The sequence below is a fragment of the Bos grunniens genome, chromosome 14 (genome assembly GCF_055505025.1).
Source record: "Bos grunniens cultivar Pamir isolate PY7600 chromosome 14, Bosgru_T2T1.0, whole genome shotgun sequence".
Classification (NCBI taxonomy): Eukaryota; Metazoa; Chordata; class Mammalia; order Artiodactyla; family Bovidae; genus Bos; species Bos grunniens.
Window position 1 is genome coordinate 73,294,506 of NC_141178.1, and position 9,440 is coordinate 73,303,945.

Genomic DNA, 9,440 nt, shown 5'->3' on the forward strand with positions numbered 1-9,440 from the left:
AGATGCTCTAGACCATGGACCCTGAGTTTTCACCTTTGTCTCCCAGATGCCTAGCACACAGCAGGATATGCAGTAAAAGTGTGTGCAGGGAAGAATCTCTAAACTGAATTGGTCCTTACTTTATTCCTTCCCTTGTTGATCTTGCAAATGAGAACTCATTTTTCCTTCCCCTGCTGATCCTGCAAATGGAACCCACTCACTTTTGTTTAGAACCGATTATGTGTCTGGCACCACTTCATGTATATTAATATATGGCTTGGTTTAACACCTTTTTTTAAAAAAACCTGCAAGCTTTTTCAAAATTTACAGAAGAGGACACTGACGGTCAGAAAAGCTAAGAGAAAAGTGAAAGGCAGACTCTCCCAAGGCCACATGAGGAATTAGGGCATGGAATTCAAGTTCAAGTCTTCAGAGGCAATGGTCGAGTGTGGGCAGTGAACACGGACAGCCTCGCTTAAAATCTTGCCACTTGTAAGGTGTATGACCTTGGGGAAATTAGTCCCTGTGTGTCTGTTTCCTCCCACATAAAATGAGGAGAAAAAGAGTACCTGTTTCACAGGGTTATTACAAGCATTAAACGAACTCATAGGAAAGCTGCTTAAAGCAATGTTTGACGTGTATTAATGTACGATAAGGGCTTTCCAGATGGCACTAGTGATAAAGAATCTGCCTGCCAATGCAGGAGACATAAGAGACAAGGGTTTGATCCCTGGGTTGGGAAGATCCCTTGGAGGAGGAAATGGCAACCGACTCCAGTATTCTTGCCTGGGAAACCCCATGGACAGAGGTGCCTGGCGGGCTACAGTCCATAGGGTAAATATTAGCTGCTGTTATTGATTCCAAGTCCAGTGGTTTTCCCATTGTATCATGACAAATGCTACTACTTACATCTACCAAAGCAACCCAGGCATGAGAGTGACCTGACCAAAGGACAGAACCCACAGAGATCTTGAGCTCCATTATCCAGAGGACTATCTCAGAAAACAGCACGAAGGCAACACAATGTACAAATTCCACCCGGCAAGGGCTCCCAGCTGCAGCTCAGCCCTCATTTATGGGATCTGGGGGGGACCTCCCAGGGGAAAGAGACAGGAGCCATTCAGCCACCCCAGTGCCCAACTACTGCCCATACACCAGGGAATAGCCCCTTAGTCTCACAAGCTTTGAGGACCCGAAATGCCTGCAGCTCTTCCCTTGAAAACCCAGTGCGCACGGTGGTGAGGAGACAAGGTGGAGGCAGGCGGGGAGGGGAGTCTTCAAAACAAGGTGCAGCTGGAGGACACAGGGCCCCTTCCACCTTGAGGACAAGAAAGCCCCCATACCCTCTGAGGCTCCCTCCTCCCACATTCGTGACCTCATGCAACCCGGCAAGGAGTCGGGGTCAGGACAGAATTATTACCACCTTTTGACAGGGGTAAGGAAGGGCGCTTCCAAGAAGGTAAGTGACTGCTTGTAACAGTCACATCACAGTCAATATCTAGTCAATTTCCAGACTAGAACTCTGGACTTCTGAGCCTCAATTCATTGCTCCTTTCCATTAGTCTGTCGCCCACATCAGTTATTTGTCTTTTTCGATACATACAATTCCTTTCTCTTTCCCTCTTTCCTTAAATACCTGTTGTCTTCTCCGCACTGGGAGTTACAAAGATGAACAAGACATTTTAAGGCCCAGCTCATTCCTGCCTCCCCAAACCATTCCTCTGCAGGGTGAACATGCAGAAAGTGTTCAAAGTGCTTGCTGCTCTGAATCACATCTTTGCTACTGGTCTGATAAGGATTCTGGTTTTCTTTTCTGGAAATGGCAGTTTTTACATTTTTGTAAATGTTCTTTCTTTTCCTCATTTGCAAAAGAAGACTCAGTGTATTAAGCTGGCTGGTCTCTGCTTGGTGCCTGCAGGACAGGACAGCTGAGAATCCTCCATAAGGCCACAACCCCACAGAGATCCCAGCCTCCTTTGAAAGTGGACCAAAACGATTCCTCTCTCCAGTGCAGAGAAATGACAAGAAAGCGCATTCTGCCTCTGGGTCTGGATGGGGGAGAAAAAGGCTTCTGTGCAAACTCTGAAGCCCTAAGTATGAACGCAGAGCTCAAAGATACTGGGGTTAAAAACACGGACTGGGGTTAAAAGTCTCGGGCTCAGCAGTTACCACAGCAGCATTTCCAGGACCTAGGAAACCCTCAGAGCCTCGGCTGAAACACAAAACCAGCTCTGTAAATCCTCTTCTGCTACCCAGAAAAGGCAGGGTATGAACCACCATGCCCTTCAAATCGGAAGATGCAGGAAATGGGAAAATAGGCTCCTCCAGAATTAAACAACAGGGCAGTCTGAAAAAGAATATCAGTACGTTTTAAAGTAAAGATATGAAATAAGAATGAAGAATTCTCATGGAAGAATAAGACCCAAGGATTCAAAGCCAATGGATTGGAAAGAGAACCAGAGGGAATTTCCAGAAGTAAAATGGAGAGTCGTCAAATAGAAACTCAATGATGAGAAAATGGAAGAAACATGGCGACGCAGAAGCCAAGGCACTCGATTCCGCCTCCCTGCCCAGTGCCTGCCCTTGGCCTGTGCCCAGCACGAGGGGGCAAGAGGAGTGAGCCAGAGCCCCCACCCGCGCCCCTCCAGATGCTCAGTCTGAAGGGGAGGCAACCACACCAGCAAGCGCATTTCCATACGGGACGGCTGTGATGATGCTTGCATTTCTGCATGCCTCGTGCGGGATGCTTTTCCTCCATGATTTCGGTTCAGTACAGAAAAGTGTGAGGACGCCGGGAAGGTGGGGTCCATAGCAGACCCCAGCATCTTCTGGCTTCCTCTGGGCCATCCTGAATCAAGATCACAATCACCATGGAATGTTGCTGCTGCTGCTGCTAAGTCGCTTCAGTAGTGTCTGACTCTGTGCAACCCCATAGACGGCAGCCCACCAGGCTCCCCAATCCCTGGGATTCGTGTTGAGCCCTGTTCTATTTCCCCCCTTCAGTCTGCAAAAATCCTATTTGGAAATGTCAATACGAATAGTACAAGAACACACATGCCCTTTACCTACCTTCATTGGTGGTTAATATTTTACTCCCCTTACTTTTTTTCCCTTTTTTTTTTCCCTCTGATGTAATTTTTATGTATTCAGAAAATACATATAATTATTTTCTGAACCATTCGAGGGCAAGTTGCCTATATAATGGTCTTTTACTGGGGTGCCTTTCTGCATTTCTGATGGACTAGGTGGTTGGAATTAGCAGATGAAAACTGGTAGACACAGAATGGATAAACAATAAAGTCCTACTGTATAGCACAGGGAATGATATTTAATATCCTGTGATAAACCAAAATGGAAAAGAATATGAAAAAAGATATATATATATGTATAACTGAGTCAGAAATTAACATAACGTTTTAAAGCAACTGTATTTCAATAAGAAAAATGATTTGTATTTTAACTTTTTAACAATTAAAAGAAGACTGTAGCTGTAAGAGGGACAAATGGTTTATTCTGTTTTATTAATTTTTATTACAGTACAGTTGCTTTAAAATGTTAAGATTCTACTGCATAAGAAAATGAATCAGCGACACTTATAAATATATATCCCCTCCCTTTTAGGTTTCCCTCTCATTTAGATATCCCTCCCACTCGAAAGGATAATTATTTCATTACAAAACTACAATGAAACAGGCACCCAGTATCATCCCATAGGCAAGAGTTTTATAAAGGCAGATGCCTTGCTGGAAAAACACATGATGAGTCTTGATGAGGGAAAGACGAGCCATTCCCCAGAAACCACAAACAGGCTGGACCCTCTCCTTCTTGTCCTGCCCACGGATGCCTGGCATGGGCCTGGTTCTCGGGAAGCCTCGCGACATCTGGGGGACGCACTGACAGTCACGCTTCTTTACTCCAAGTCTAACCAGACTTCCACCTGGTATCCCTCCGTTGGAGAGACACTGCTTGCTCATTTCTGTTTTTCTAACGCTGTGCACTTTTTGCATTTCCTGACTTAGACCGGTAAAGGAAGGGGAAATGCCAAAAATACTACAAGACCAGCTAGTTGGTGGCACTTCCAAAGGGATGGGGGTCGGCAGGGGAAGAGCAGGCAGTGAGGGACCTCAGTCTCCCTGCACTTGGCATGGCGCTGGCTGGCAGAGCTGATGGGGCTCCCCTGGCACGAAGGTCTCTGGACACTGTTTCTGGGGAGTAGCTGGAACAAGAGCCCATTTCCTTCCAAATAACGGGGAAGATGTTCGCAATCTGGTCTTAATCAGCCCCTCACAGCAACGTGGCTACACGTCCCATCATGGTGCGTTTCCTTTACTCTCGGAAGATGCGGTCGCCTGCCACAGGCCACGAGGAGGCCAGGCCTTGGGATGCTTTTCCCCCTTTCGGTTCAGATATATTTGTCCTGATCAAACCACACGCCCTCTCCTGACTTGTCTTAAAGCCAATGGCCTGCTTTGGGAACAGGAATGGCTGAGGCTGGGGACAGTAACCATAGCTCAGGAACCGAGGTTTTATCTGTACAAAAGGCAACCATGTTGGGGTTCCTGCCGTCCCAGGAGATCAACCCCAGGCAATTTTAAAGAGAGGACCAAGCCCCCTCAGTCTCCACTCCTTCGTGGATGCGGGGTAGGGTGGCTGGGGGAGGGTGTTCATAGGTTGGTCAGTTTAACTGATTCATGAGGTGGGATAAAAAAAAAGTGAGTGTCCTGAGTTGCAAGTGAACAATCTGGCCTGCAGCCTGAAGGATGTGCAGCGAAATGAATCCTCAACTCCGACTCCCCACGTAAAGCCGGGCATCGACAAGACCTTGAATGGAGGAATGAATAAATCTCAGCAAGACAGTGAAACACTTGGAAGGGCGGTGAGGATACAAGTAGAGACTGACTTCCATACAGGTACCTCTATCTCAAGGAAGATGTCCCTGGCTTCCCCTCCCTCACTGGGTTAGGGGCCTTGCCCCACAGCCCCCATAACATCTTCCCCTACCAGCCTGCGAAGATGTCCACGTCCAAATCCCCAGGAATTGTGAATGTGTTGGGCTACACATGTCACCCGGCAACAGGGAACTAAGGCTAAAGATGGAAATAAGGTCACTAATCAGTTGACCTTAAAATAGGGAGATTATTCTAGGGCTTCTCAGGTGGCTCAGGGGTAAAGAATCTGCCTGCAATGCAGGAGACCTGGGTTTGACCCCTGGGTGGGGAAAATCCCCTGGAGGAGGAAATGGCAACCCATTCCAGTATTCTTGCTTGGAGAATTCTATGGACAGAGGAGCATGGTGGGCTTCAGTCCTTGGGGTTGCAAAGAGTCAGACACAACTAAGCAACTAACACTTTCATTCTAGATTATACAGGAGGGCTGCTGTAATCAAAAGGGTCCTCAAAAGTGGAAAAGAAGAGAGAACCAGAGATGGCAGCATGAGAAGGACTAGGACCAACATTGCTGGCTTTGAAGCTGGAGGAAAGGGTCAGGAGCCAAGGGATGCAGGAAGCCTCTAGAAACTGGAAAAGACGAGGGAACAGATCATTCTCTAGAGCCTCCAGAAAAAAAAGAGTTCTGCCCACAACTTGACATCAGACCCATTTCAGGCTTCTGAACTCCAGCACTAAAGGAGAACAAACTGGTGGTGTTTTAAGCCACCAAGTTTGTGGCAATTTGTTATGGCAGCAAGAAGAAACTAATACACTATTTATCATTATATAACACATACACACGCATACACTAACATGGGCTTCTCTGGTGGCTCAGATGGTGAAGAATCTGCCTGCAATTTTATTTACATGCCTATCTCTCTGCTTCTGCTCTTCGCCCCCTGTGATCCACTCTTATAAAAGTAATCTCCTTAAAATGTCAATCAGACCCCACTCCTGAGCCTATATTCATCAGTTCCTCTTTGTACTTGGTAGGGGTGATTATCCCCAGCATGATGCCCCTGCCTCCCTCTGAAACCTCACCCTCACCCCCGAGCATCCTCCCTGTCGCTCCCTTACACTCTGTCCTGTTCATCGCCCCACTTTCCTCACTTCTGGGATCACATTGAGCTCTTTCGTGCAGAGAACCCTGCATACTCTGAGCTCCCTGTGTGGAATGCCCCCTCTCCAGCAACCTCTCCGCCCAGGCCAGTTTCTTCTCGATTCTTCAGACTCTGAGAGGTCTTTCCCTGGCAAAACTAGGGCCATCCCTACTCCCCATCCCTCTTCACTTCAGTCATCATTTTGATCCCTGGTGTTTCTTTAATAACAAGCGCTAGCATCTTTCATTCATTAGAAATTACCTTCTCCTTTGTTCTGGAATGTGAGCCCCAGGAGGGCGAGGCTAGGTCTATCTTATTCATCACTGTATTGTCAGGACTTCACCCAGTGCTTAGCATGAAGCACTCAGTACAGCCTTGCTGAAAGGACTAATTAAAAGAGAAAGCACAAGGCTGACCCTGAGAGATGAGGCTGGAAATAGAAGGCCTTGAACACAGGATCCTATCCATCTCTGCGCTCCTGGCACCTCCCACAGGGGAGCCACTTAGCAAATGTGCACAAAATGAATGAAAGAATGACTCAGGTTCCAGATGAATCTGAAAAGTGATGTCCTTTCTGGGCAAGGTTCCCAAAGAAGCAGCTCCCTTTCCTCCTTGGGACTTCTTAGGAGGGGGCAGACCCAGGGCACAGTGCAAAGGCTCAATAAATGCTAGAGACACTGTCACCATCGCTGACATGGGGCCTCAGTCACACAGCCCACAGAAGACTTGCTCTCCAGCCCACGCGGACAGAGTGGCTGGGAGAGAAGCGGGAAGGAGATACACAGGAGGGAAAAACGAGAACGGGGACATGGGATCCAGTCCAAGACACTGAGAACTTGGAGGGAAAATACAGTAACGATGAGCTTCCAGGTAACACAGGCTCCTGCCTTTCCTCTAGACCTGCGGTCCCCAACCCTTTTGGCACCAGGGACTGGTTTTATGGAAGATAATCTTTCCATGGATCAGAGCGGGGGGTGGAGTTCAGAATGATTCAAGCACAATACGGATGGTCTGGGGTCCTATGAGAATCTAATGTTGCTACTGATCTGACAGGCAGAACTCAGGTGGTCATGCGAGCAAGGCCGAGCAGCTGTTAACACAGGTGTAAAACCTCTACCCTGAAACTCACCTCCTGCTGTGGGGCCTGGCTTCTAACAGGCTACGGACAGGTACATGGCCTGGGAAGGTACAAACACAGCTGCTCTAGACTTTAGCCTCCTGGGCGCAGTGTGGAGAGGCCCGCCGCCGGGAGGTGCATCCTCAAGAAGGGCGAGGGAGGGTCCTATTTGAATGTACACATTCACATGGGGGCCTGCAAGACTGTGATTGCGTTTGCAAAATCTGGCTCACTGTGGCTGGTGAGGAGTGGGGAGGTGGAGAGAATTTCAGTTTCCTTCACCAAATGGCAAGCTTTCGAAAAAGTCCTTTCTCTCCAACATCATCGCCTACTAAAAATGAAAAACCAGCCCTTTGGAGCTCTCATAGGGAGAAAAATAGATGGGCTGCCGAGCTCACAAGATACAGGGGGGCTGGAAGTCAAGCCTAGAGAACATCACAGAGTATATTATGTGCTAAGACACTGCCCTTTTCTGGACCTGGGAGTTTCTACTTCATACAAAAGAACAAAATAGAGAAAAGTCATCCCCCATAGAAGAAGCCACCCATTTTATATTTCAAACCCAATTTCTGGGGGAAAAAAAAAAATCCATTTGGTGACTGAAGCTCCAAATCCATTTAGTGACTGAATAGTACGGGTTAGGGAATTTCTTCTCTTACTCTTATCTCAAAATAAGCAGTTTGAGGTAACTGCATATCTCAGAAATAGCAGCAATAACAGATAAGACAAAACAAGAGAAGGCACTAAAAATGATGAAAGTTACAATGCCAAGAAGACATGTTTCATGGCTGACACAGGCCAGAAACTGACGGTGTAAGGAGCACTGGTCAGGGAGTCTGAGCCCTGGCCATGTGACTTTCCATAAGTCCCAGTCACCTCTTCTGGCTGCAGGAATAATTAGAAGGGGCAGCAACAACTGCTCTCAAACGTCCTGTTTCTTCCTAAACTGTTGAGATTTGCCGCTTCCAGAAGATCTGCATCTAAGATCTATCTGTTATAAGGTGAATCTCCAACTGCAAAACGGGAAAGCCCTGGGCTGCACTCTGATGGAGAGACAAAACTGGCCTCAACACTGAACTATGTTTTACAATCCCGAACATTACTCAGCAATCCGTGCCCGGCTGTCATTCCAGGATCCAATGTGCCAAGACAACCTGACCGAGTCTATGCGGAAAAAGCGGGAGAAAGTTCTTGCTCTCTCTGATTAGTGCGGGTAAAGCTGAGGTCATGCTGAGGATGGTCTGAAGTTGGCCCTCCATCCGCCTGCGCTAGTGGAAAAATTAATTATTGAAGGAAACCGCTTTAGGAATGCCCGGGAAGAACACTCGGGATGTATGAAACCGCAGAATACCAGACGCCAGAGAGTTTTTGTTTTTTGTTTGTTTGAAACTTCACGTCGCTCTCAGAAAATGCAGCAGGTCTCCAAATGGTACAAGGAGAAAAACACAAGCCACTTTCCTGGCTTCCCGGGAACAAACCCCAAGCCCCGAATGGATTTTTTTTAATTTTTCTCTTTAGTTTCGTTCGCTGTAAGCCAAATGGTCTAGGGCCTGCCTGGCAGCGCCGAGTCCCGGCCGGGGGCCGGGGGCCGGGCCGGTGGCTCCAGAAACGGCGGGGAACTTTCCTCCGCCGCGCCCGAGACAATGCCGCGGTCGGCCGGGAGGGCGCCCGATCGGCGGGGCCTGGACCCCTCTCCGGGAGGGCGCGCCAAACCCCCACGGGTGGTCCCACCCTCCCCACCCCCGCGCCTCGGGGGGCGCAGACCCTCAGCCCCCGAGACGGCCGAGCCCGGCCCTGCGAAGCCCACAGCCAGTACCCCAGCGCGAATGGAGCCAGGACCCGCCCGGCGTCCCCGTGCCGGCGCCTCTCTGCGCGGGAGCCGAGCAAGGAGGCGCCGACGAGACCCCCGTGCGGCCCCGCCGAGCCCGCCCGAGGGCCCCGCAACTCACCGGGACCGGGCGGGCCGCTGGGCATTATTCCATCGCGGGTTCGGCGGCGGCTCCCTGGCGGCGGCGCAGACGCCCGCGCCCCGGCTCCCTTCGGCCGCCCGATCGCGGCTCTCGCAGCGGAAAGCGGGAGGCGGCGGCAGCGGCGGCGGGAGCAGCCGGCGGGGCGGGAGGCGCGGGCCGGGGGCTGCCCGAGCGCAGAGAGCCCGCCCGCGGCGGCGGCGACGGCAGCGAGGCGCGGGAGCCGAGCGCGGCGCAGGAAGGGGCGGGCGACCATGTGCCGAGGGGAGGAGGCCGCAGCGACGCGCGCGGCTCGGACGATCCCGCTCGGCGGCGGAGAGCGCGGGCTCCAGGAAATCCAAACACTTCG

General features: G+C 50.0%; 1 protein-coding gene across 3 annotated transcripts in view; it reads right to left on the minus strand.

The window, feature by feature from the left end:
• ASAP1 (ArfGAP with SH3 domain, ankyrin repeat and PH domain 1) overlaps positions 1–9,210 on the minus strand; it is a 342,709-nt gene extending 333,499 nt beyond the window's left edge. For all 3 annotated transcript variants that reach the window (XM_086337364.1, XM_086337363.1, XM_086337357.1), the window contains exon 1: positions 9,074–9,210. The gene's annotated coding sequence lies outside the window, so the exon portion shown is untranslated. The remainder of the gene's footprint in view (positions 1–9,073) is intronic.
• Between the last annotated feature and the right edge of the window lie 230 nt (positions 9,211–9,440).